At 38.0% G+C, this 27,807-nt stretch overlaps 1 long non-coding RNA gene across 1 annotated transcript; it reads left to right on the top strand.

Annotated features, from left to right (window-relative positions):
* The first annotated feature begins 5,854 nt into the window (after nt 1-5,854).
* LOC129633265 (uncharacterized) lies at nt 5,855-26,386 on the top strand. Its single transcript, XR_008704987.1, has 3 exons — nt 5,855-6,704; nt 21,642-21,693; nt 26,165-26,386. It is a non-coding gene; the product is annotated as an uncharacterized LOC129633265 (long non-coding RNA).
* Nucleotides 26,387-27,807: the final 1,421 nt, after the last annotated feature.

Below are 27,807 nucleotides of genomic sequence, written 5' to 3'. Positions count from 1 at the left end.
GATTATTTTTAGGAAATTGTGCCATATAACTCCACTTAGGATAAAACGTCTGATGCATAATAAAATTTTTGAAGTAACTCATAAAAATAATTTCATCACTGTGAAGCATAACTTTTTCTTAATTATGAAATATCACAAACATTCAAAAGCCTTGTTTTTCCATTTGATATGAAGTGTAATACTATTTTCAATAATACAATTGTTAAATAACAAGTAAGTCCTCAGTACTTAATATGCTCAGTTCAGTTCAGTCGCTCAGTCGTGTTCAACTCTTTGCGACCCCATGGAAAGTAGCCCGCCAGGCTCCTCTGTCCTTGAAATTCTCCAGGCAAGAATACTGGAGTGGGTTCCCATTTCCTTCTGCAGGAGATCTTCCCATCCCAGGAACTGAATCCAGTTCTCCTGCATTGCAGGCAGATTCTTTACCGTCAGAGCAAAGATCAGGGTGGGGAACACATGTATACCTGTGGCGGATTCATTTTGATATTTGGCAAAACTAATACAATTATGTAAAGTTTAAAAATAAAATAAAATTTAAAAAAGTATATTATTATTTTTAGGAAGCTTATAACATTTACATGGAGAAGAGAAAACCTGAATAATACAAAAAAAAAAAAAGTTAAGAGTGCAAGAAATTATTTCAAAAACAATGTAGGGAGAATGCAAAATGATACTTAGGAATACAGTTTGACAGATTCCTCCACTTCTTATATAACCAGCAATCACACTTTTTGGTATCTACACAGAGAAGTTGAAAACATGTCCACACAAAAGCCTGCACAAAGATTTTATAGTAGCCTTAGTCATAATTTTCAAAACTTGTAAGCAATCAACCTGTCCTTTAGTAGAAAGATAAAAAGGGTTGTATATCCAGACAATGGAATGTTGAGTTCAGTTCAGTTCAGTCGCTCGGTCGTGTCTGACTTTGCGACCCCATGAATCGCAGCACGCCAGGCCTCCCTGTCCATCACTAGGTCCCCAAGTTCACTCAAACTCATATCCATCGAGTTGGTGATGCAATTCAACCATCTCATCCTCTGTCGACCACTTCTCCTCTTGCCCCCAATCCCTCCCAGCATCAGGGCCTTTTCCAATGAGTCAACTCTTTGCATGAGGTGGCCAAAGTACTGGACTTTCAGCTTTAGCATCAGTCTTTCAAATGAACACCCAGGACTGATCTCCTTTAGGATAGACTGGTTGGATGTCCTTGCAGTCCAAGGGACTCTCAAGAGCCTTCTCCAACACCACAGTTCAAAAGCATCAATTATTTAGTGCTCAGCTTTCTTCACAGTCCAACTCTCACAATCATACATGACCACTAGAAAAACCATAGCCTGACTAGATGGACTTTGTTGGCAAAGTAATGTCTCTGCTTTCTAATATGCTATATAGGTTGGTCATAACTTTCCTTCCAAGGAGTAAACGTCTTTTAATTTCATGGCTGTAATCACCATCTGCAGTGATTTTGGAGCCCCCAAAATAGAGTCTGACACTGCTTCCACTGTTTCCCTATCTATTTCCCATGAAGTGATGGGACCAGATGCCATGATTTTAGTTTTCTGAATGTTGAGCTTTAAGCCAACTTCTTCATTCTCCTCTTTCACTTTCATCAAGAGACTTTTGAGTTCCTCTTCACTTTCTGCCATAAGGGTGGTGCCATCTGCATATCTGAGGTTATTGATATTTCTCCCAGCAATCTTGATTCCAGCTTGTGCTTCTTCTAGCCCAGCGTTTCTCATGATGAACTTTGAATATGAGTTAAATAAGCAGGGTGACAATATACAGCCTTGTCGTACTCCTTTTCCTATTTGGAACCAGTCTGTTGTTCCATGTCCAGTTCTAACTGTTGCTTCCTGACCTGCATATAGGTTTCTCAAGAGGCAGGTCAGGTGGTCTGGTATTCCCATCTCTTTCAGAATTTTCCACAGTTTATTGTGATCCACGCAGTCAAAGGCTTTGGCATAGTCAATAAAGCAGAAATAGATGTTTTTCTGGAACTCTCTTGCTTTTTTGATGATCCAGCGGATGTTGGCAATTTGATCTCTGGTTCCTCTGCCTTTTCTAAAACCAGCTTGAACATCTGGAAGTTCACGGTTCACGTATTGCTGAAGCCTGGCTTGGAGAATTTTAAGCATCACTTTACTAGCATGTGAGATGAGTGCAACTGTGCGATAGTTTGAGCATTGTTTGGTATTGCCTTTCTTTGGGATTGGAATGGAAGCTGACCTTTTCCAGTCCTGTGGCCACTGCTGAGTGTTCCAAATTTGCTGGCATATTGAGTGCAGCACTTTCACAGCATCATCTTTCAGGATTTGAAATAGCTCAACTGGAATTCCATCACCTCCACTAGCTTTGTTCATAGTGATGCTTTCTAAGGCCCACTTGACTTCACATTCCAGGATGTCTGGCTCTAGGTGAGTGATCACACCATCATGATTATCTGGGTCGTGAAGCTCTTTTTTGTACAGTTCTCCTGTGTACTCTTGCCACTTCTTAATATCTTCTGCTTCTGTTACGTCCATACCATTTCTGTCCTTTATCGAGCCCATCTTTGCATGAAATGTTCCCTTGGTATCTCTAATTTTCTTGAAGAGATCTCTGGTCTTTCCCATTCTGTTGTTTTCCTCTATTTCTTTGCACTGATCGCTGAGGAAGGCTTTCTTATCTCTCCTTGCTATTCTTTGGAACTCTGCATTCAGATGCTTATATCTTTCCTTTTCTCCTTTGCTTTTTGCTTCTCTTCTTTTCACAGCTATTTGTAAGGCCTCCTCTGACAGCCATTTTGGTTTTTTTGCATTTCTTTTCCATGGGGATGGTCTTGCTCCCTGTCTCCTGTACCAGGTCCCGAACCTCCATCCATAGTTCATCAGGTACTCTATCTATCAGATCTAATCCCTTAAATCTATTTCTCACTTCCACTGTATCATCATAAGGGATTTGATTTAGGTCATACCTGAATGGTCTAGTGGTTTTCCCTACTTTCTTCAATTTCAGTCTGAATTTGGCAATAAGGAGTTCATGATCTGAGCCACAGTCGGTCCTGGTCTTGTTTGTGCTGACTGTATAGAGCTTCTCCATCTTTGGCTGCAAAGAATATAATCAATCTGATTTGGTGTTGACCATCTGGTGATGTTCATGTATAGAGTCTTCTCTTGTGTTGTTGGAAGAGGGTGTTTGTTATGACCAGTGCATTTTCTTGGCAAAACTCTATTAGTCTTTGCCCTGCTTCATTCCATACTCCAAGGCCAAATTTTCCTGTTACTCCAGGTGTTTCTTGACTTTCTACTTTTGCATTCCAGTCCCCTATAATGAAAAGGACATCTTTTTTGGGTGTTAGTTCTAAAAGGTCTTGTAGGTCTTCATAGAACCGCTCAACTTCAGCATCTTCAGCATTTCTGATTGGGGCATAGACTTGAATTACCATGATATTGAATGGTTTGCCATGGAAATGAACAGATATCATCCTGTCGTTTTTGAGATTGCATCCAAGTACTGCATTTCGGACTCTTTTATTGACCTTGATGGCTACTCCATTTCTTCTAAGGTATTCCTGCCCACAGTAGTAGATATAATGGTCACCTGAGTTAAATTCACCCATTCCAGTCCATTTTAGTCCGCTGATTCCTAGAATGTCGACGTTCACTTTTGCCATCTCCTGTTTGACCACTTCCAATTTGTCTTGATTCATGGACCTGACATTCCAGGTTCCTAGGCAATATTGCTTTGTACAGCATTGGACCTTGCTTCTATTACCAGTCACATCCACAACTGGGTATTGTTTTTGCTTTGGCTCCATCCTTTCATTCTTTCTGGAGTTATTTCTCCACTGATTTCCAGTAGCATATTGGGCACCTACTGACCTGGGGAGCTCGTCTTTTGGTATCCTATTTTTTTGCCTTTTCATACTGTTCATGGGGTTCTCAAGGCAAGAATATTGAAATGGTGTACCATTCCCTTCTCCAGTGGAACACATTCTGTCAGACCTCTCCACTATGACCCGTCCATCTTGGGTGGCCCCACACGGCATGGCTTAGTTTCATTGAGTTAGACAAGGCTGTGGTCCATGTGATCCTATTGGCTAGTTTTTTGTGATTATGGTTTCAGTGTGTCTGCCCTCTGATGCCCTGTCGCAACACCTACCGTCTTACATGGGTTTCTCTTACTTTGGATGTAGGGTATCTCTTCATGTCTGCTCCAGCAAAGCTCAACCGTTGCTCCTTACCTTGGACAAGGGGTATCTCCTCACAGCCAACCCTCCTGACCTTGAATGCAGAGTAACTCCTCTCCGCCCTCCTGTGCCTGGGCAGCCGCCTCTCCATGGACATGGGGTTGCTTCTCTCGGCCACCTCCCCTGACCTCGGGCGTGGGGAATGGAATGTTATTCAGTATTAAATGTAAATGAGCTCTCAAGCCAGAAAACAAACAAGCATGGAGATGAACCTTAAGTGCATACTGTTATTTGAAAGAAGCCAATCTGAAAAGGCTACATACTGTATGATTCCAGTGTTGGGGAGAGAGAGGGATGAATAGGCTGAACACAGAGGAGTTTTAGGGAGTAAAACTACTCTGTATGATACTATCATTGTGGATACGTATCATTATGTTGTTCAGTTGCTATGTCATGTCTGACTCTTTGTGACCCCCATGGAAGGTAGCCTAACAGGCTCCTCTCTCCCTGAGATTTCCCAGACAAGAGTACTGGAGCTGGTTGCCATTTCTTTCTCCAGGGAATCTTCCCAGATCAGGGACTGAACCTCTGTTTCCTGAACTGACAGGTGGATTCTTTACCACTGAGCCATGAGGGAAGCCCAGCAATTATATACTAGGCATTAGAAAAGACTGATGCTGGGAAAGATTGAAGGCAGGAGGAGAAGGGGATGACAGAGGATGTGATGGTTAGATGGCATCACCGATGCAATGGACATGAGTTTGAATAAACTCCAGGAGATGGTGAAAGACAGGGAAGCCTGGCGTGCTACAGTCCATGGGGTCATAAACAGTCAGACTCAACTGAGCAACTGAACAACAAATTAGACACAAAGACATATTAGAGTAGACATACAGTCCTGCTCTTTCTTTCCACATATTCTCTCTTGAGAGTCTATAGTCCTGCTGACTTGTTAAATCAGTAGTTCATTTATGCAAGAGCAAAAACTGAGAACCTCTGCTCTGGGCTCATTTGTCATATAAGCATTTTACTTAATTCTCCTAACACTTGGGCTCCATTTCTAGCACTTAGAGTTTTGGAGAAATCTGTTACCAGAGTCTGCATCTTCCATCTAAACTTTGAGTTAAGGGACACGGTGAGCTACACAGCCCCTCCCACAGTCAAGGAACATGGGACAAATGAAAAAGCCAATGGTGAAGTATCCAGTGAAATCAGTGGTTACATCTGTCCAAATGTCTTAAAATGTACAACACTAAGAGTGATCTCTAATCTAAACTGTGGACTTTGGGTGACAATGACATGTCAGTATAAGTTCATTGATTATAACAAATGTACCCCTATGATATGGGATAACAGAGAAGTCTGTAGCTATGTAGGGAGGGGTAGGAAGTATATGGGTAATCTCTGTACCTTCTGTCCCATTTTGCAGTGAACCTAAACTGCTTTAAAATGTAAAATCTATTTTATTTTTTTTCATTCTTTTTGTTTTTGACACTAATCATATTTCTCCTAGTGATTTAGCATTAAGAGTGATATTGACTATTGCTTTAGAATTCTTATTTATTTTTTAGCTTAAATTTATTTATTTTAATTAGAGGCTAATTACTTTACTATATTGTATTGGTTTTGCCTATTTTAAAGAAAAGACAATATGGAAACACATATTGGAATTTATTTCCTTTTGTAGTTGCTAAAAAGGGTATAGAATAGATTAAAACTGAGGAGACTTCAGAAGCATTTAGGGTCCTTCAACAGAGACAAATGAAGAGACTATCCTAGATAATTTATCATGTGTCCGGGTGTTTAAAAGCAGTGTCCCCAACTATAAAACTCCCACAACTCCTTGTAACTCAGAATATTGTTGAGATGGGGAGGGGCTTGGTGGATGAGACTGTGAATCATTGATAGCTCTGGGTGACTTTTTTGTTGTTTTGTTTTAAATTTTCACAAAGGGGGAAATAATGCAGCCCTGGGATCAACCATTCAGAAATGGGAAAATATATATATATATACAGAAAAGAGGGACCTGGAGAAAGTATGGACACCTCTGAGTTGAGTGGAAAAAGTAGTGGTTCCAAGATGACTAGGATGAGGGAGTTCCCTGGCAGTCCACTGGTGAAGACCTGACCTTCCAGTGCAGGGGTGTGGGTTCAATCCCTGGTCGTGGAGCTAAGACTCTGCATGCCGTGGGGCCAAAAATCCTAGACATTAAAACAAAAAAAAGTGATGTTGTACAAATTCAATACAGACTTTTAAAATGGTCCATATCAAAAAGACAAAAAATAAAACAGATACTCACAGTGACCTTTCCTCTAACTGGTTCTGAGAGAACAAAATGGTCCATATCAAAAAGACAAAAATAAAAAAGATACTCACAGTGACTTTTCCTCTAACTTGTTCTGAGAGAACTGCAGGTGTCTTCTCCCAGCCCTGAAAACAAGAATGAGGCAAAGACCTAGGGACTGAGGACTCTGGCAATAGATGCTTTCTCCTGCTCTTCACTCAAAATGGCTTCTATGATCATGCGAAAAACCAGGTTAGTCTTGTTATAGTCACTTATTACCCACTTGCCCCTGGCAAATATGATAGATAAAGTATGAATACACTTTATCTCCTTCTTCTGCCATTAATTTTTCTGAGGAGTTTTTCAGTAAAAGAAATGAATAGAAATTTCTAGATTTTCTAAACCATGACAGAGTTTAGTCTTAAAAGTTCTGACCTGACAGTAGGGGAGTTTGGGGGAGAATGAATTCCTGTATATGTATTGATGTGTTCCTTTGTCGTTCACCTGAAAATATGACATCATAATTAATCGGCTATGTTGTTCTGTTTGTTGCTAAGTCGCCAAGTCATGTCCGACTCTTTTGCGACCTCATGAACTGTAGCCTGCCAGGCTCCTTTGTCCATGGAATTCTTTAGGCAAGAATACTAGAGTAGGTTGTAATTTCCTTTTCCAAGGGATCTTCACCACCCAAGTATCCAACCCAGGTCTCCTGCATACCCCAACACAAAAGAAAAAATAAAAATTTTAATTGGCCTGAATCCTAAGAGTATTAATCTCTTAGCCATAGGTATTATACAACAGTTTGAAAATAATTACTCCACTAATACAAAATGTTTGACAAACTACTTTATCATTGCATGGTCTTGATGGACAAGATGGATTGATGACATATGTTTAAGTTAAACCACTGTTAGTTTCTTTTAGAGCATACCGATGCCCTAGAGAGTGAAATATGCTTGTTTGTGTTATTTTAAAGTATTTGAACAAATCACAATTTTTAGGTCTCAAGAACATTGCATGTTAGTTTTATTTTAAAATCAGCAAAGAGCCAATTCTGTATCATGATTGGTATGTGTATTTTCCTTTTCAATTCTATTAATCCTAATTTACAACTGCTGATAGTGCATTACCTTTTGGAAATGAATGCAAATGACTTCCTGAAATGGATCATTAAATATTTGCCTTTTATCAGAATACACTTAATTTACCTGCTGAATAGTACAGCATTCAGCTACAGAAAATTATAAAAGTGAAAAATCAGTTGTGAGAAAAATAGCTAGGAACCTATCTGCATTTTGCACACCAAATAGCATTTGATAGTATGTGAAAACTGTTACTTAAGGCAAAGAAATATGATTGTCCTTTCCCTATTTCTGCTGCATTTAATGGACACAGCAATAATGAGCAACTCTTTCCTATTGTTGTTGTTGTTTAGTTGCTAAGTCGTGTCCAACTATTTGTGACCCCATGGATTTTAGCCCCCTATGCCCCTCTGCCTATGGGATTTTCCAGGCAAAAATACTGGAATGGGTTGCCATGTTGTTCTCCAGGGGATCTCCCCAACCCAGGGATCGAACCCTCATCTCTTATGTCTACCGCATTGGCAGGTGGGTTCTTTACCACTAGTGCCCCCTGGGAAGTCCCTAGGATTGATTATTTTGTATAGCATGCAGTATGAATATATAAATATTGGACATCTAAATGATGGGTCAAAAGTCAGTAAGTTCTTGTATATGTGAAATTTGCTAAAAGGATTGATCTTAGGTGTTCTCACCACACACAAAATAATCATAACCATGGGAAGTAATAGGTATGTTCATTAGTTTCATTGTAATAATACCTTCATGATATATACACTTGTAAAAACAATGCACTGTACCTTAACATACAATTTTTGTCAGTTATATTAATACTTCAATATAACTGGCATGAGAGAAGGAAAGACAGTCTGTTATCATTTCAAATTGGCATTGTATCTTAGTTTGGGTTGCTATGACAAGTGATCAAAGACAGGATACCTTATAAACAGTGAAATTTATCTCTCACAGTTCTGGAGGCTAGAAGTTTTAGCTAAAACTGCCAACATAATGGCAAACTGGTAGAGCTCTTTCTCGTTCAATCATAAGACTGGTTTCTCCTTATGTCCTCAAGTGGCAGAAAGAGAGTAAGGAAGCTCTCTGGGGTCTCATTTATAAGGGCAGTAATCCCATTAAGCAGTGGCCACAGGACTGGAAAAAGTCAGTTTTCATTCCAATCCCAAAGAAAGGCAATGCGAAAGAATGCTCAAACTACCACACATTGCACTCATCTCACATGCTAGTAAAGTAATGCTCAAAATTCTCCAAGCCAGGCTTCAGCAATACATGAACCGTGAACTTCCAGATGTTCAAGCTGGTTTTGGAAAAGGCAGAGGAACCAGAAACCAAATTGCCAACATCCACTGGATCATGGAAAAAGCAAGAGAGTTCCAGACAAGCATCTATTTCTGCTTTATTGACTATGCCAAAGCCTTCGACTGTGTGGATCACAATAAACTGTGGAAAAATCTGAAAGAGATGGGAATACCATACCACCTGACCTGCCTCTTGGGAAACCTATATGCAGGTCAGGAAGCAACAGTTAGAACTGGACATGGGACAACAGACTAGTTCCAAATAGGAAAAGGAGTACATCAAGGCTGTATATTGTCACCCTGCTTATTTAACTTCTATACAGAGTACATCATGAGAAATGCTTGACTGGATGAAGCATAAGCTGGAATCAAGATTGCTCGGAGAAACATCAATAACCTCAGATACGCAGATGACACCACCCTTAAGGCAGAAAGTGAAGAGGACCTAAAGAGCCTCTTGATGAATGTGAAAGAGGAGAGTGCAAAAGATGGCTTAAATCTCAACTTTCTAAAAAAACTAAGATCATGGCATCTGGTCCCATCATTTCATGGCAAATAGATGGGGAAACAATGAAAATAGTGACAGACTTTATTTTATGGGGCTCCAAAATCACTGCAGATGGTGACTGCAGCCATGCAATTAAAAGATGCTTACTCCTTGAAAGAAAAGTTATGACCACCCTGGACAGCATACTAAAAAGCAGAGACATTACTTTGCCATCAAAGTTCCATCTAGTCAAAGCTATGGTTTTTCCAGTAGTCATATATGGATATGAGAGTTGGGCTATAAGGAAAGCTGAGTGCTGAAGAATTGATGCTTTTGAACTGTATTGTTAGAGAAGATTCTTGAGAGTCCCTTGGACTGCAAGGAGATCCAACCAGTTTATCCTAAAGGAATAAGTCCTGAATATTCATTGGAAGGACTGATGCTGAAGCTGAAGTTTCAATCCTTTGGCCACCTGATGTGAAGAACTGACTCATTGGAAAAGACTGTGATGCTGAGGAATATTGAAGGCAGGAGGAAAAGGGGACAGCAGAAGATGAGCTGGTTGGATGGCATCACCTACTTAAGGGACATAAGTTTGAGTAAGCCTTGGGAGTTTGTGATGGACATGGAAGCCTTCAGTCCATGGGGTTGCAAAGAGTCGGAGATGACTGAGCCACTGAACTGAACTTAAGTGAAAAATATAATTATGCAAGCCTTGTTTTAGACATTTTATTGTATAAAATTCTAATGTTAATAAGAGCTGTATATATTTTGTGTTCTACTCTCATGGTTCCCATGACACCTTTGTCTTAGAAAAAAGAACACTGATGATCATAACAGTTTAAATAATATAATTCAAAACTGGCAGAAGCTCTACCCTAGGTCATTGTGCTCCAATGTAGACCATTGTATTTGAGAAAGGAAGAAGGTGAAAAATTTAAGGAAGTCTTAATTGAGACACTGACTGAGTCAATGTTTTATGAACCACAATTTATTGTCAATTTATTGTACTTAGTTTATTTGCCAGAAAATGGCAGTTAAAACTGATTTTATCTTTTGTCAAATCTGGTGTCATATTGCTAACCAACTACACTCTTCCTTAAAGATAGTGAAACTAAATAGCTGTAAATTTCAGAGAATTGAGAAGGTGAGAATAATGTAGACAGAAAGAGATCCACTTAGTTTTAATCTTATTATTCTCATAACTCTTCCATTTATGGCTAAGGTCAAAATCAGGGAGAGAGAAACATACGTTTATAAGACTAAGCCTGAAATCTCTCTAAATCATGGAACTAAAAACAGAATGAATGAGTCTATGCCTCACTTTCTTTCCATAAAATAAGTTCCATGATGTGGAACAATGTGACAATGAGTAAGAGAATTTTTTAGTTTATGGAGAGGAGTCTTGGGAAAAGAACTGAAAGGAAGAAAGACAAATTATATGCAGTGCAAAAATCTTTTTCAAAGAAAATAATTAGCTGTTCTTTCAATATGGAGTCCAGTGTAACTAATCTGGCACCAGGAGTCTGGTTATTCTCTAAGGCATGGCTCCCTGTTCAGGTGTCAGTCTCTAGAACTGGACCGATCAGATATTGCTGACACCATACATTACCTACACACCTGTCTTCACAGACACATACCTCCTACATGTGTCTTCAGGCAAAAACAGGAATGGTTTGAAAATAGGCAACCTAATATCCATATAATAAGTCATTTTGAATTCCCAATAATGGTGAACATTCACTGAAATGTTTCATAATGAGATTCCCACAAGATGAAAAGACCCTCTTACCCTCACTCATTCTCAGAGATTCATCCACAAATTTTATTTCTAGCCTTCCATGGTGTTGCTGATTTTCCTGTCTTATCCTTTCTGGATCCCTGATTATTCAGCTACATTTCTAATGACTGCTGGAAATAACTGCTGCCTTCTCTCCTTGAGGCAAAGTGAATAATCGGATGCACCACTCATAACTACACCCTGTGAGGATAGATTCCTTCCTCACTGTCCTTCAGGGAAGAGCCTCTATGAAACTGTAATGCCACACTCTTCCCATTTTGGGTGAAATTTGCATACATGTGGAATTGCCAGTAAACAAATCATGTTTTTCTTCTAATATATCCTTAATGCACTGACAGCAAAAAACTCAACAAGGCATAAATGAGGACAAAAGGAGAAGTGTCCGTTTAGCAGCATTCATTGTCATGGATCTAACTCACTTGCTCTTCCTACTTACGTTTGCCTTCAGAATTTCCTCAAGCTCTACATCATACATGACAATTTCACTTAAGGCTGGATTTTTTTTCTGGGATCACCCAACTTGATAACTTGGTCAGTCAAATACTCTCCAAATAATAGTGAAGAGCTCAGATCTCTTAGTTTCTTGTGGCAATGCCTCAGATATACATGCTCAGTTGTTCAGTCATGTCTGACTCTTTGTGACCCCATGGCCTGCCAGGCTTCTCTGCCCAACAAAATTTCTAGGCAAGAATCCTGAAGTGGGTTCCCATTTCCTTCTCCATGAATATAACAAGATATAAAATGTCTTTGGTTATGTTCCTGCAAAATAAATGAATAGTTAAGTATAGAAGCAGTTAATTCCTTATTCAAAATCTAAAACATCTTAGTGCAGATTTCCAGAGCTTTATATTCTCATGCTACCTAAATCTGTTGAAGAACATTTTCTTCCACTTGGCACCTATTAAAAAAGCAACTGTTGTATAATGTGGAAAACAACATGAAACAAATAAACAAAGCTTTTGGGAGATCTCCAATGTGATAAATTCTTTCAGAATTCAAAGAGATCTATTAGAATTTATACATTTTTGGTGGTAGGACTGAATTTATACTTCATCTTGAAGTCTGCCTGTAATGCAGGAGACCCCAGTTTGATTCCTGGGTCAGGAAGTTCTCCTGGAGAAGGAACAGGATACCCACTTCAGTATTCTTGGGCTTCCCTGGTGGCTCAGATGGTAAAGAAGCCACCTGCAGTGTGGGAGACCTGGGCTTGATCCCTGGATTGGGAAGATCCCCTAGAGGAGGGCATGGCAACCCACTCCAGTCTTCTTGCCTGGAGAATTCCATGGACAGAGGAACCTGGTAGGCTACAGTCCATGGGATCACAAAGAGTTGGACATAACTGAGTGACTAAGCACACACCTGAAGTCTCAAGACATTTGAAATCTCATAAACTTTAAAATGACAAGAGTACGACAGGGCTATCTGCTGTCACTCTGTTTGTTTAACCTATATGCTGAGTACATCATGAGAAATGCTGGGCTAGATGAGTTACAAGATGGAATGAAGACAGATAGGAGAAACATCAACAGCCTCAGATATGTGGATGATACAACTCTTATGGCATAAATTGAAAAGGAAGTAAAGAGCCTCTTGAGGGTTAAGGAGGAGAATGAAAAAGCTGGCTTAAAACTAAATATTAAACAAACTAACAAACAAAAACCCCTAAGATCATAGCATTCAGGCTCATTACTTCATGGCAAATAGAAGGATAAAAGGTGGACATAGTGATGAGAGAGTCATTTCCTAGGCAGGTTGATAAGGAGTCTAGGGGTCCCTAAGGAGAGAGGGGTCTGAAATTCTCAAGGAGGAAGAAAGGGCAAACATTTTTCCTTCTCTACATTCCTTAGGATTATATAACAATAATGTATCCTGCCTGAGGACAGTCTCTGGATTAAACCTTTTGGCTAATTCTGTTATCTTAAAATGTAAATTATGGGAGCAGACCTGGTCTTTACAAGGATGTATCCTGCCTGAGGACAGTCTCTGGATTAAACCTTCTGGCTAATTCTGTTATCTTAAAATGTAAATTGTGGGAGTAGGTCTGGTGAGGTCTTTACAACCTCCAGACATTCTTTGGATTCATTGGTGAGTATATAACTTCATTGCTAACACTAGCAAGTGGGAACTCTTTCTGCCCCCCCTTCTGATGCCTATGTCAGAAGCTTTCTCTATCTTCTTTATACTTTAATAAAACTTTATTACACAAAAGCTCTGAGTGATCAAGCCTTGTCTCTGGCCCCGGATTGAATTCTTCTCCTCCAGGGGCCAAGAATCCTGGTGTCTTCGCGATTCAACAACAACCTTTCAATGACAGATTTCCTCTCTTTGGGCTCTAAAATCACTGTGGATGGTGACTGCAGCCATGACATCAGAAGACTATTGCTTCTTGATAGGAAAGCTATGATAAATCTACACAGCATTTTGAAAAGCAGAGACATTATTCTGCTGACAAGGGGTCTGTACAGTTAAGGCTATGGTCTTCCCAGTGGTCACATACAACTGTGAGAGCTGAACCATAAAAAAGGCAGAGCACCAAAGAATTGATGCATTCAAACTGTGGTGCTAGAGAAGACTCCTGAGGGTCCCTCGGACAGAAAGGAGATCAAACCAGTCAATTCTCATGAAAATCAGTCCTGAATATTCATTGGAAGGACTGATGCTGAAGCTCCAATACTTTGGCCACCTGATGTGAGGTGTTGATTCATTGGAAAAGACCCTGATGTTGGGGAATATTGAAGGCAGGAGGAGAAGGAGACAACAGAGGATGAGATGGTTGAATGGCATCTTCGACTCAATGGACCTGAGTTTGAGCTAACTCCAAGAGTTGGTGATAGACAGCCAAGTCTGGCCTACTGCAGTCCATGGGGTCACAAACAGATGGACAGGACTGAGTGGCTGAACTGAACTGAACTGAGAGTCAATCTCCAAGTCCAGGAATTTCCAAATTTCTACTTTCACATTCCATGATGCATGTTGTGGTAATCCATGGACTCTCAAAATATGTGAAATGCAAAATTACTAACCATCCAGCTATTATCAAGTCTATACCCAGTTTTTTTTTTTTTTTTTTTTTGCGTATATATATATATATGTAATCTTTACTGACTCCAGTGTTCTTGCCTGGAGAATCCCAGGGACGGGGGAGCCTGGTGGGCTGCTGTCTATGGGGTCGCACAGAGTCGGACACGACTGAAGTGACTTAGCAGCAGCAGCAGCATGTAATCTTTATCCAAGATTACTTAGGTTGGTGGTTGAATCACTAAGTTGTGCATGATCCTTGTGACCCCATAGGCTGTAAACTTCCTCGCTGCTCTGTCAATAGGATTTCCCTGGTAAGAATATTAGCATGCATTTCCTTCTTCAGGGGATCTTCCTGATCCAGGTATCAAAGCTGCATCTTCTGCATTGCAGGCAGATTCTTTACCAACTGTGCTACCAGGGAAGCATATATATACATGAAACTATTGTTATTCAGTCATGAAGTGGTGTCTGACTCTTTGTGACCCTATGAACTGCAGCATGGCAAGCTTCCCAGTCCTTCAGTATCTCACCAAATTTGCTCAAACTCATATCCATTGAATCAGTGATGTGCTATTTATGTATATACATACATACACATATATGTGTGTGCATATATTTTAATATATATAAGTAATCTACATATAAGATTATATACAAATTAAATCAAACCTTTCTTCTCAAATGCACATTTCTTTGTATATCCTTTAGAGCTATCTACAGGTATAATTCAAATTCTGAGTATAACCTTCTTATTTTATTTTTCTCAAAGCTTTCTCACAAGTTCTCTACTCCACCTTCTTCCATTTTTTGGTCTACTTTTTAATTTTATCCTATTCTCACTTTTTCTATATATTCTCAAGAGCACCATGAGAATTGAATCTAATGCACTTTGTTACCTCATTTCTATGATAAAATAAATAGAACTAAACTTACAAAAATATATGTAAAAAGGAAGCTCCCTGTTTACCAAGGATTATTGTATAACATTTTTGCATGGAATTATTTTTTAATTAATTGGGATAACATTTTAAATATTTAATAATGCAATGCAAACATAGAATGCAAACAAGCCTGAATGATGGAATAATTGAGCATATGAGTATACTATTCAACAGGGGGATTTTTAAGACTGCATTTAGATGCGGAAAATTGCTAAATTTGGGTTAGCTGAGGTATAGCTTGAGGACTGTTTTGAGTTTTTCAAAGTCATTTACCCTAGAATGAGATTTAGGTACTAAATCAAGAAAAGGGAAAGCATAGCACTAATCTCTTAAAGTAGTTGGGAACAGACCTAGGTAGATGCTACATGCTCTGTGAAAGTATTATCAGGTTTAGTTGCAGTGGGCCACAGAGAATTCCAGCTGGTTAGTTTCTTTTAATTGATATGATCCTCATTTAAAATTTCCTAGTTCTAATTTGACTGAGGATTATTAAGTAAAATGGAATAATGCTCTTTGAGACTAGACTTTATAATAATGAATTTTGCCATCAATATCTGTACAAAGAAATGATATTGGGCTGGCCAAAAAGTTCATTGGGTTTTTCCATAGCTATTAGGGAAAAATCTCAGTGAGTTTTTGGCTAACTCAATATTTTGAAATCCTGTGGTAAGATAATTGCCTTCAGTTATCATAGACAAAACCATTATTTCATCTAAAGAGTTGCCTCAAACACTTTTTTTAGGGAAAATTTACTTACAAAATACCACAAAACATGTTTATTTCCCTTTAGGTTTAGTACCAGAAGGTTAATGGGATTATAGTGTATCAGATGTGTCATGAAAACATTGTTTTTCAGTGATACATTCTACATCTTAATTTATACTTCATTATCTTGTCTGCAGCAAAGTAATCCTAGAGTATGTAAAACTACATTAGAATAATTGCTCAAGGGGAGTAAATGTATTTTAATATTTTCTTGTCCCTGAGATATCTATTTTAATGTGATTGCTCTAAAACTACAAGGTAGTATTTTTTAACTTTAATATAATTTTCTTCAGATCAATAAACATAATCAGATTCCTCATTTCTGATCCTTCTACTGACAAGGTATTTTAAACTCACAAATATGGACTGGTAATCACGTTATTCTTCTGTATCTAAATTGGAATTCTCCAGGCCAGAATACTGGAGTGGGTAGCCTTTTCCTTCTTCAGGAGATCTTCCCAACCCAGGGATCGAAGCCAGGTCCCCCTCTTTACAGGCGGATTCTTTACCATCTAAGCCACCAGATGAGAAAATTAAAAAATGATATTTCAAGTTTAAAAAGTACTAAGATCTGCAAAACATTTGTTTTCAAATTATTTTTGTTGTGAATACTGCTATTTAAGTCTAAGTGATTTACTAGAATGTAAAATCAAAGTGTTTCCTTTATTTTCTATGGTATAATTAGAGTCGGGTGCTTCCTAGGTGGGGCTAGAGATAAAGAACCCACCTGCCAGATCCCCTGGAGGAGGGCATGGCAACCCACTCCAGGATTCTTGCCTGGAGAATCCCATGAACAGAGAAGCATGGCAGACTACACTCCCTAGGGTTGGGAAGAGTCAGACATGGATGAAGTGACTTAGCATGCATAAATAGAGTCAGTTGCAAAGTATACATGAAATTGTCAAAATGATTTTATAATCTATTTTTCCACTGTGAGAGGCTCCCTCTTTATTTTGTATTATTACTTATTATTTATGATGCAGCATAAGATCAGTAACCAATTGTCATAGTGTGGCCATGATATTCAGAGCTTATTTTCCCATTTATTAACTTATTTTAACAAATATCAGAAACAAAAATCCTGGAGAATATCTATAGATCAAAATAATAACCTAAATCTGAAGTGGACTTAATACCTAAACAATATAATCTATAACCACTTATTTCTTAATTTTTCTCAATTCTAATTCTAATATTCAGCAAGTTATAGACAGCAAGCCTTTCAAAAAAAGACAAAAATATAAGAACTTCCCTCATGGCTCAGCAGTAAAGAATCCACTTGCAGTGCAGGAGACGGCTACGCAAGAGACGCTGGTTCCATCCCTGGGTGGGGAAAATCCCCTGGAGAAGGAAATGGCCACCCACTCCAGTATTCTTGCCTGGAAAATCCCATGGACAGTGGAGTCTAGCAGGCTACAGTCCATGTGGTTGTAAAAGAGTCAGACATGACTTAACCACTAAACAAGTAAATATCTTAAATGGACCTTAGCTACTCTATTGGTAATAAACCAAGCCTCTCATAAAGACACATCCCATCATACAGGTTTAGATCATAGTCATCTTATCAACTCATTTCTCAGCACTAAAATCTTAGGTAACCTCTTATGAGGCTTCTTCAGGTAGCCCACCTTCCCAAGTTATCCATATACATTTTTTTTTAATTATCACAGCAACTTTGCATTAAATATTATAATACTTTCCATTACAAAGGAAAAACAGTTTCAGTTCAAAATTTCAACGTGTCTTATGTTTAAAATGTCGTGCTATTTATATCTTTTGGTGAACAGTGTTGGATTTGTGATCTCCAAAGGAGAAAATTTTGTTCGGGACCAAAGATGCAGCTTCAGTCACTCAAAATTTCATGTGGCAAAAGTTTCCTTAAAATGAAAGGCGATAGAGAAATGTTCTGACACAGACATCAGAAGGGGACAGAAAGTGTGCCCCCTTGCTAGTCTAGCAAGGCGTTAATATACTTTTTCAATTTGATCTAACAGTGGATCAAAAAAGGTCTCAAGGTTTTAAGTCTTACCAGATTCACTCCCACAAATACATCTTAAGATAAGTTTAGGGAGAAGGAAAGAGTTCCTGTTAAGAAGGAAAAACATGCCCTCCAGCAAGATTCATCCTTGTTATGTATTATTCTTGAGCACAGAGCTCAAGGAAAAACATACCTTTGAGCAATATGTATTATTTTGTTGTGTAATCATTAGCTTACATATTGCTGAAGCCTGGCTTGGAGAATTTTGAGCATTACTTTATTAGCATGTGAGAGGAGTGCAATTGTGCGGCAGTTTGAGCATTCTCTGGCATTGCCTTTTTTTTTTTTTGGATTGGAATGAAAACTGACCTTTTCCAGTCCTGTGGCCACTGCTGAGTTTTCCAAATATGCTGACATATTGAGTGCAGCACTTTCACAGCATCATCTTTCAGGATTTGAAAGCTCAACTGGAATTCCATCACCTCCACTAGCTTTGTTCGTACTGATGCTTTCTTTCTTTCTTTTTTTTTTTTTTCCTTCAAATATTACATGATGTTTATTCTAAAAGAATATTATGATTTTACAGAGTTTTTGTAATTTCCTTCATATTGATTTTTTTCATAACGTGTGAAATAAGCATGCATAAGATTAGTTAATAATTAAACACGTTTCCAATACATTTAAACTATAATTTGATATGAAGCATATGACACGAAGGAAATATCATGCTTAGAATTAACAGCAAATCTGTTTGAGGCTGTTTATGTCTAAAATTGTTGTTCAGTCACTAGGTAGTGATGCTTTCTAAGGCTCACTTAACTTCACATTCCAGGATGTCTGGCTCTAGGTGAGTGATCACACCATTGTGATTATCTTGGTCGTGAAGATCTTTTTTGTACAGTTCTTCTGTGTATTATTGCCACCTCTTCTTAATACCTTCTGCTTCTGTTAGGTCCATACCATTTCTGTCCTTTATTGAGCCCACCTTTGCATGAAATGTTCCCTTGGTATCTCTAATTTTCTTGAAGAGATCTCTAGTCTTTCCCATTCTGTTGATTTCCTGTATTTCTTTGCATTGATCGCTGAGGAAAGCTTTCTTATCTCTCCTTGCTATTCTTTGGAACTCTGCATTCAGATGTTTATATGTTTCCTTTTCTCCTTTGCTTTTCACTTCTCTTCCTTTCACACCTATTTGTAAGGCCTCCCCAGACAGCCATTTTGCTTTTTTGGCATTTCTTTTCCATGGGGATGGTCTTGATCCCTGTCTCCTGAACAATGTCACGAACCTCAGTCCATAGTTCATCAGGCACTCTATCAGATCTAGTCCCTTAACTGTATTTCTCCCTTCCACTCTATAATCTAAGGGATTTGAGTTAGGTCATATCTGAATGGTCTAGGGGTTTTCCCTACTTTCTTCAATTTCAGTCTGAATTTGGCAATAAGGAGTTCATGATCTGAGCCACAGTCAGCTCCTGGTACTGTTTTTGATGACTGTATAGAGCTTCTCCATCTTTGGCTGCAAAGAATATAATCAATCTGATTTCGATGTTGACCATCTGGTGATGTCCATGTATAGAGTCTTCTCTTGTATTGTTGGAAGAAGGTGTTTGCTATGACCAGTGCATTCTCTTGGCAAAACTCTGTTAGCCTTTGCCCTGCTTCATTCCGTACTCCAAGGCCAAATTTTCCTGCTACTCCAGGTGTGTCTTGACTTCCTACTTTTGCATTCCAGTCCCCTATAATGAAAAGGACATCTTTCTTCGGTGTTAGTTCTAAAAGGTCTTGTAGGTCTTCATAGAACCGTTCAACTTCAGCTTCTTCAGCATTACTGGTTATGTCACAGACTTGGATTACTGTGATATTGAATGGTTTGCCTTGGAAACAAACAGAGATCATTCTGTCGTTTTTGAGATCGCATCCAAGTACTTGGACCCTTGTTGACCATGATGGCTACTTCATTTCTCTAAGGGATTCCTGCCTGCAGTAGTAGATATAATGGTCATCTGAGTTAAATTCACCCATTCCAGTCCATTTTAGTTCGCTTATTCCTAGAAAGTCGATGCTCACTCTTGCCATCTCTTGTTTGACCACTTCCAATTTGCCTTGATTCTTGGACCTAATAAAGCAGGTTCCAATGCAATATTGCTCTTTATAGCATCGGACCTTGCTTCTATCACCAGTCACATCCACAACTGGTTACTGTTTTTGCATTGGCTCCATCCCTTCATTCTTTCTGGAGTTATTTCTCCACTGATTTCCAGTAGCATATTGGGCACCTACCGACCTGGGGAGTTCCTCTTTCAGTATCCTATCATTTTGCCTTTTCATATTGTTCATGTTGTTCTCAAGGCAAGAATACCCATGAACTTCCTGATGTTCAAGCTGGTTTTATAAAAGGCAGAGGAACCAGAGATCAAATTGCCAACATCCGCTGGATCATCGAAAAAGCAGGAGAGTTCCAGAAAAACATCTATTTCTGCTTAATTAACTAGGCCAAACTTTTGACTGTGTGGATCACAATAAACTGTGGAAAATTCTGAACTAGATGGGAATACCAGACCACCTGACCTGCCTCTTGAGAAACCTATATTCAGGTCAGGAAGCAACAGTTAGAACTGGACATGGAACAATAGACTGATTCCCAATAGGAAAAGGAGTACGTCATGGCTGTATATTGTCACCCTGCTTATTTAACTTCTATGCAGAGTACATTATGAGAAATGCTGGGCTAGAAGAAGCACAAGCTGGAATCAAGATTGCCAGAAGAAATATCAATAGCCTCAGATATGCAGATGACACCACCCTTATGGCAGAAAGTGAAGAGGAACTCAAAAGCCTCTTGATGAAAGTGAAAGTGGAGAGTGAAAAAATTGGCTTAAAGCTCAACATTCAGAAAACAAAGATCATGGCATCCGGTCCCATCACTTCATGGGAAATAGATGGGCAAACAGTGGAAACAGTGTCAGACTTTATTTTTTGGGGCTCCAAAATCACTGCAGATGGTGATTGCAGCCATGAAATTAAAAGACACTTACTCCTTGGAAGGAAAGTTATGACCAATCTAGATAGCATATTCATAAGCAGAGACATTACTTTGCCAACAAAGGTTCGTCTAGTCAAGGCTATGGTTTTTCCTGTGGTCATGTATGGCTGTGAGAGTTGGACTGTGAAGAAAGCTGAGCACGGAAGAATTGATGCTTTTGAACTGCGGTGTTGGAGAAGACTCTTGAGAGTCCCTTGGACTGCAAGGAGATCGAACCAGTTCATTCTGAAGATCAGCCCTGGGATTTCTTTGGAGGGAATGATGCTAAAGCTGAAACTCCAGTACTTTGGCTACCTCATGTGAAGAGTTGACTCATTGGAAAATACTCTGATGCTGGGAGGGATTGGGGGCAGGAGGAGAAGGGGATGACAGAGGATGAGATGGCTGGATGGCATCACTGACTCGATGGATGTGAGTTTGAGTGAACTCCGGGCGTATGTGATGGACAGGGAGCCCTGGGGTGCTGCAATTAATGGTGTTGCAAAGACTCAGACATGACTGAGCGACTGAACTGAATTGAATCATTAGCCTGGGCTTAAAGAAATTTTGTCTTTGGTGAAATATATTGTTGCCATAGCAACTTAGAGCTTAAGAAAAAAGTCTTATGTGACTAAGGCAAAGGAATATAGAAAAAAATGTTTGTCCCTTCCTCCTCCTCCAGGGCCCTGACTCCTTATCAACCTACCTAAGAATTAGCTCTCTCACTGCTAAGATTATAACAACTGGATTCTAATATTTTTTTCTTGTGTTCTCTGTCACAGAATAAGCAGTGCCCATATGTTCTACATATCAACACAAGTCATCTTGGGAAAGGTAACATAACAAATGCTCAGTTTCATAAGTCAAAGTTACTTTAATATTTTCTTTCCGATATATAACTCAGGGTTTATTGAGCTGAGCCACTGCATACAATTCAGTAAAGCTACGTTCTTTTAGAATAAAATACCATCCTCAATTTTCTAGAATTCTATCTCACTGAGCTCAAATGGTAAACACAACCATGGGATAAGGATCATCATTTGATGTGTGCAGTGTAGAAGAGTATTATATTCTGCCTTTATAACGTTATTCGTATTTTATCTTTTCTACAACTCATATGCCATTAGTTATCTCTCCCTATATAACACCATCTCTCCCATTCTCCCTCTCTCCCCCCCTTCCTTCCATCTTTCTTTCTCTTTTCTTCTTTCCTTCCTTCCTTTTTTTCTTTATTTTCTTTCATCTCTCTTTCCTTTTATCTCTTTTTCACTCCTTCTCTCCCTCCCATCATTGCTTTATTTTTTCAATTTTTTCATATATATGTATATATGAATCTTTATGACAGCTTAAAAGTCAAATATCCAGTGTGCTATTATCTAAAAGCTATTGACTAGGGCTTATCCCTGGAGAAGGCAATGGCGCCCCACTCCAGTACTCTTGCCTGGAAAATCCATGGACAGAGGAACCTGGTAGGCTGCAGTCCATGGGGTCACTAAGAGTCAGTCACGACTGAGCGACTTAACTTTCACTTTTCACTTTCATGCATTGGAGAAAGATACGGCAACCCACTCCAGTGTTCTTGCCTGGAGAATCCCAGGGACGGGGAAATCTGGTGGGCTGCCGTCTATGGGGTCGCACAGAGTCAGACATGACTGAAGTGACTTAGCAGCAGTAGCAGCAGGGCTTACCCCAAATTTTCTACAAGTTTAGCTTTAATATTTTAACCTCTTCCTGTAGCTTTTAAAAAATATACATTTTTTAAATGAAAATTACTAAGATATATTGACTTGTGGATAGTTCTAGTTGTAAAGTTATATGATTATAATTGATTTTTAAATAATAGATTTTATGGGTGGTATTTTATCTGTCAATATTCCTACAAAACAATATTTTAAGAAAGCACTTATACCTCTATACCAGTATCAAATAATTGGATTATTTGATACTGTTGAAAGACTTTTGAATTAAAGAAATTATCTGTATCCTTGGAACATGTAGTTAGAATGCAGAGAAACAATACTCTTAATTATTCTCAAAGTGTATTCTATCATTCTTTCCCCAATATTGGATGTATTTCATTAAAGTTGGGGTAGTAACAAATAACAACCATAATATTTTCTTTCCAGTGACTACTTGTTGTTTTATTCCTATAATTTTTAGCATTCGGTTTGGGTTTTCTGATATACCTTGATTTAATGTATAGACTTTTTTATTTGTTTAAGGAGAAACTTCTCTTTTTGTATCCTAGTCTACTCTCATGAAGTTATTTCCTTTCTATCCTCCTGTAGAAAACAGTTGTACTTTGCACAAGATTAGTTCAAGGTGTGCCTGCTTTCTGCTCTTCCTTCTCTCTGACGGCCTGTCTTCTTTTTGTTCCCTTGAGGTAAGGTCACTAAGGCATGAACTGCAGAAACCAAGTTCAATTCAGGGGGAAATATATAGAAATTTCATCTTAATTTCTTGTCTAAACAACATTTTCTAGTCAACTGTACTGGTAATAAAGATACTATTTTATTCAATGTCATACTTAAATTAAGCATTCTACTTCTCAAATGGTTCAAAATCTTTAAGGAAGACAGTATGATAAAATCATTTCATCAACTCACAGCAAATCTCAACATAAGACCCTAAGCTTTTGCAACCCAAGAGCTTTTGCAAAAGATTTAAAAGAATAAATTCCTTAAAAGAGCACAAGTCCCCAGAATAAGCCATTATTTTTTAAAATGTGTTTCTAAGTCCTGCATGATTCTTTCAGTGTATTTTTGATTATAGATATTCAAAGTTTATTGGTGAAATAATTAAGAGAAATAACAGAAAGCCTCTTGATATCAGTACCACATATTCTGTAATTTACCTGGCAAAAGAAATCCAACAGATGGTGTTTCTGTTTCTGAAAAGAACTGAAATTTCACTGAGATTATTATATAAATTATTTAACTGATATTTCCTGGTTAATATGGCATTTTGGTTTTAGTTTAGAACACCATTATGTTATAATCATCTTTCCATTACCCTACCATATAGGCAGAGCATTGAACACAATAGGAACTTAATAAATAATTGCTGAAATACAGATACCTCTATTTAAAAGAGGACTGTGGAAAGTAAACCGTGTATTGGATATACATTAATTTTACTCTCTAGTTCATTAAAAAACCATGGATGGAATATAGACTCCACTTAACCTTTAAGAATTCTTGCTAGAAGCAAACTTTGTCTGTGTCAGTCAACAAAAGTCCACAAAGGGAACAAGGTTATTCAATATTTAGATACTTTCTTGTGCTCCAGTTATACAAACACAGGGCCAACAGCGGTTTATAAATATTTCTCTTTAGCATTAGATTCTGGCTTTTTTTTTTTTTTTTCTATAATTTTTTTTTTTTAACTTTAAAATATTGTATTGGTTTTGCCCTATATCAACATGAATCTGCCACAGGTAAACACATATTCCCCATCCTGAACCCTCCTCCCTCCCCGTGCCATCCCTCTGGGTCATCCCAGTGCACCAGTCCCAAGCATCCAGTATCATGCATCGAACCTGGACTGCCGATTCGTTTAAAAAAATCAAATTTCTAGCATAGAGAATGTCACCCACCCCTCAGAGATCACTTAGTCCAATAGGAACTTGACAATAGCAACTGGCTTCAAGATTTAGGCTTCAATATGTACTTATTGCAGAGAAGGCAATGGCACCCCACTCCAGTACTCTTGCCTGGAAAATCCCATTGGCAGAGGAGCCTGGTAGGGTGCAGTCCATGGGGTCGCAAAGAGTCGGACACGACTGAGCGACTTCACTTTCACTTATCACTTTCATGCATTAGAGAAGGAAATGACAATCCACTCCCTTGTTCTTGCCTGGAGAATCCCAGAGACGGGGAGCCTGGTAGTCTACCATCTATGGGGTCGCATACAGTCCGACAGACTGAAGCGACTTAGCAGCAGCAGCAGCATGTGCTTATTGATACCAGAAAATGTTCTAAGAATGTGGGTTAAGATCCACTAAATAGGAATTTGGTGACTAATTAGAGCAGAATACTTACTTGAATCTTGTTATGACTCCCCTTCCGAGATATAAAATAGGAGGACCACATCTTTTTGAAGTGATCAGATGGTAGGCTACAGTCCATAGTGTCACAAAGAGTCAGAGATTATGGAAGCGACTAAGCACACACACATGCACGCAGATTTCTATTTTCATAGTTTTCTAAAATATTATCAAAAGTCATTTACTTCTATAAAAATAATTGTCATGACTGGTTATCATCAGGGGTTCTGTAGAATACTTACATCAGCTTCCCATACCCATCTCTGTACTGCTCATCATTTATTTTATTTTATTTTTTTTCATCATTTATAATTAACCAAGCTCTGTATAACACACAGATTTCTCTACTTTGCAATGTCCTTGTTCAATGAGATTGCCATCATTTAACAGGTAATCATGACTTTATCCAAATCACAAGTGCCAATCATGTCAAAGCCACCAGATTGTAAGCAAAATTAAATGAATATATGGAAATTGATCTCTGAATATTTTGCCAGTCCAGCACTCAAAGATTTAGTAGTTATTCTTGTTTTGTAGAATACATCTAGGGCAAAAAAAAAAAAAAAGGTAACAATCTGAAAAACAGTCATTTTCATGTTTTGGAAATTATACTGCTTTAAGTAATTTTAATAACTCAATAGATTTATTCCATACACATTTACTTTTTCCAAGAAAACATTTACAAGAAGCCTATGGAGGAAAAAATATATAAAAGGAAACCTGTTTATGACAAATTGAAGTCACTTATTTACTTGTCTTTTTGTTATGTGAAGAATAGAGAAAAAAGTGTTAAGACAACAAAATAAATAATGTAACATGTTTCTGTGACTACAAGAAAAGACATATCAAACAGGTCCTGTTGTTAAGACATTTGACAAAGTAATAGGCAAAGAAGGAAAATTCACATCTTAGGGACAATAAAATCTGTGTAAACTACATAAGCATCACTGTGCACTTTCTGAATACTTACGACTCCATTTTCAATAAGGTAATATTCTAAGTACCGGTAGTAGCTACACATAAAGTCTTTTCTGCTTCATTTCATTTTTATACAATGTAAAAAAGGTGTTTAAAGTGAATACTACAGAAAAAAAAAAATTCTCCTTACAGAGCTCATGTTATAGTGATATCTGAATGATCACTAAGAGTGCTGTTATTGTTACAACATACTTCCTTAGGACAAAAAGGGATTAAATATATTCTCCTTTATCATGATTATGTAATAAATTAATTTACAAACTTTGAATTATTTTCTTCTAGAAATGCAAAGACAGGCGTATGATTCAGACCAACCAACGACTTGAATCTATAACTCCTGAGAAGAACTTGATTTGCCCAAACTATTTACCCTTATTTTATCATCCTTTGGACTCAATATTAGATTGAAGAACAATGTGGTTAGAAACAGTGTGTGAAAGACTTTTATTCCTGGGAATATGACAGAAACCATAGTCCTCCTAATTTGTTGGGTAAGCCCCCCTTTCCATGATTATTTCTAGCAGAAAGCCCATCATCATACTGTATGACAATTGTACACTTGCTCTGTGTCTTTCCTTATTACCCTGCAAAATCTTTAAAATATCATGAAAACACAAAAGGTATCCTTTCTTCCGCTGAATTCCTAGTGCCCCACATAAGGCATGTTTAAAGTTTCTGGAATAAAGTATTGGGTGGAGTAACAGCTCCAGTTCAGGGAAATAAAAGTTTAATCAGTCTAATAAATAATGAGCTAATATTTGGGCTTGAGTCTGCATTGTTCTACTAAGTATTGATGTGTCATGCACTTTGTTTTATGTTCCATAGTATTACCTTTAGAAAACTTTCACAAATTCATACAAAAGGTCAACTTCCTTAAAAATCAACTTTTTATTATTAAAATAATTTCTTTAAAATGTCTTGAGACTTTCAATACCATGAGAGTTGCTCAGCCAAGAATAGAGGCAGAAAACCTCATTTTCATTACAATGCAGCATAGTCAATCAACAGGTCTCCTGTATCAGGTCTTCTTTAAAACAAGGTGATTCATATTAGCTTATTTTAAATGTAATTTCAGGACATAGTATCATTATATGTTGTCCTATTCAAGTTGAACAAAGAAGAAACTTTAGATAGAAGCAACTCAAGTTTAATACCATGCATATCATTAAATACAAATTATAAATATATGCATAAATTTATTGACATTTACATTTTATTGAAGTTATTTATTTTTACTGAGTTCTTTTCACAATTTTTTTCCACTGGAAAATAAAAATATATTGCATATGATAATATTTAAGACCTGCAATAAAATATAATTTAATTTCACAATGCTGCTGCTGCTGCTAAGTCACTTCAGTCTGTCCAACTCTGTGCGACCCCATAGATGGTAGCCCACCAGGCTCCCCCGTCCCTGGGATTCTCCAGGCAAGAACACTGGAGTGGGTTGCCATTTAGTTGATATTAAATTGATATGCTTTCCCTATGTTGTGGTTTGATAGCCAGAGTAAGTTATATGGGTCTCTCTTATCTTGCTTATTAATTTCTACATAAACTGTTTAAGGTTTGGATGTTTTTATTTCTAAATTATATAATCTCTCTGCACCTGGGTCAGATGAATCCCAGTACATCTGGGCCAAACGAATCCCAGTGTCTCCAAGGTTATTAGACAGTTAGCAAAACACTTGTATCTATAACACCTGGTAGCAGTAAAATGTAAGTGCAGATTGAAATTAGAAATTAGTGAAGTCTTTAGCATCTTGAGGATTTTGGCAACAATAAAAGTAACTACAAAGTAACACAAAGTTGTACGAACAGCTAATTTTGCTTCAGCAGAACTACTGAAAGTGTGCATACAAAAATAAGTACAATTTAGACTTACCTCACTCTGGTCTCCCTGTTATCTGCGGAATTTTGCTTAAATG

The sequence above is a fragment of the Bubalus kerabau genome, chromosome 18 (genome assembly GCF_029407905.1).
Source record: "Bubalus kerabau isolate K-KA32 ecotype Philippines breed swamp buffalo chromosome 18, PCC_UOA_SB_1v2, whole genome shotgun sequence".
NCBI lineage: Eukaryota > Metazoa > Chordata > Mammalia > Artiodactyla > Bovidae > Bubalus > Bubalus kerabau.
Note: the sequence above shows the minus strand (reverse complement) of the source record. Positions and strands in the feature narration are given on the sequence as shown.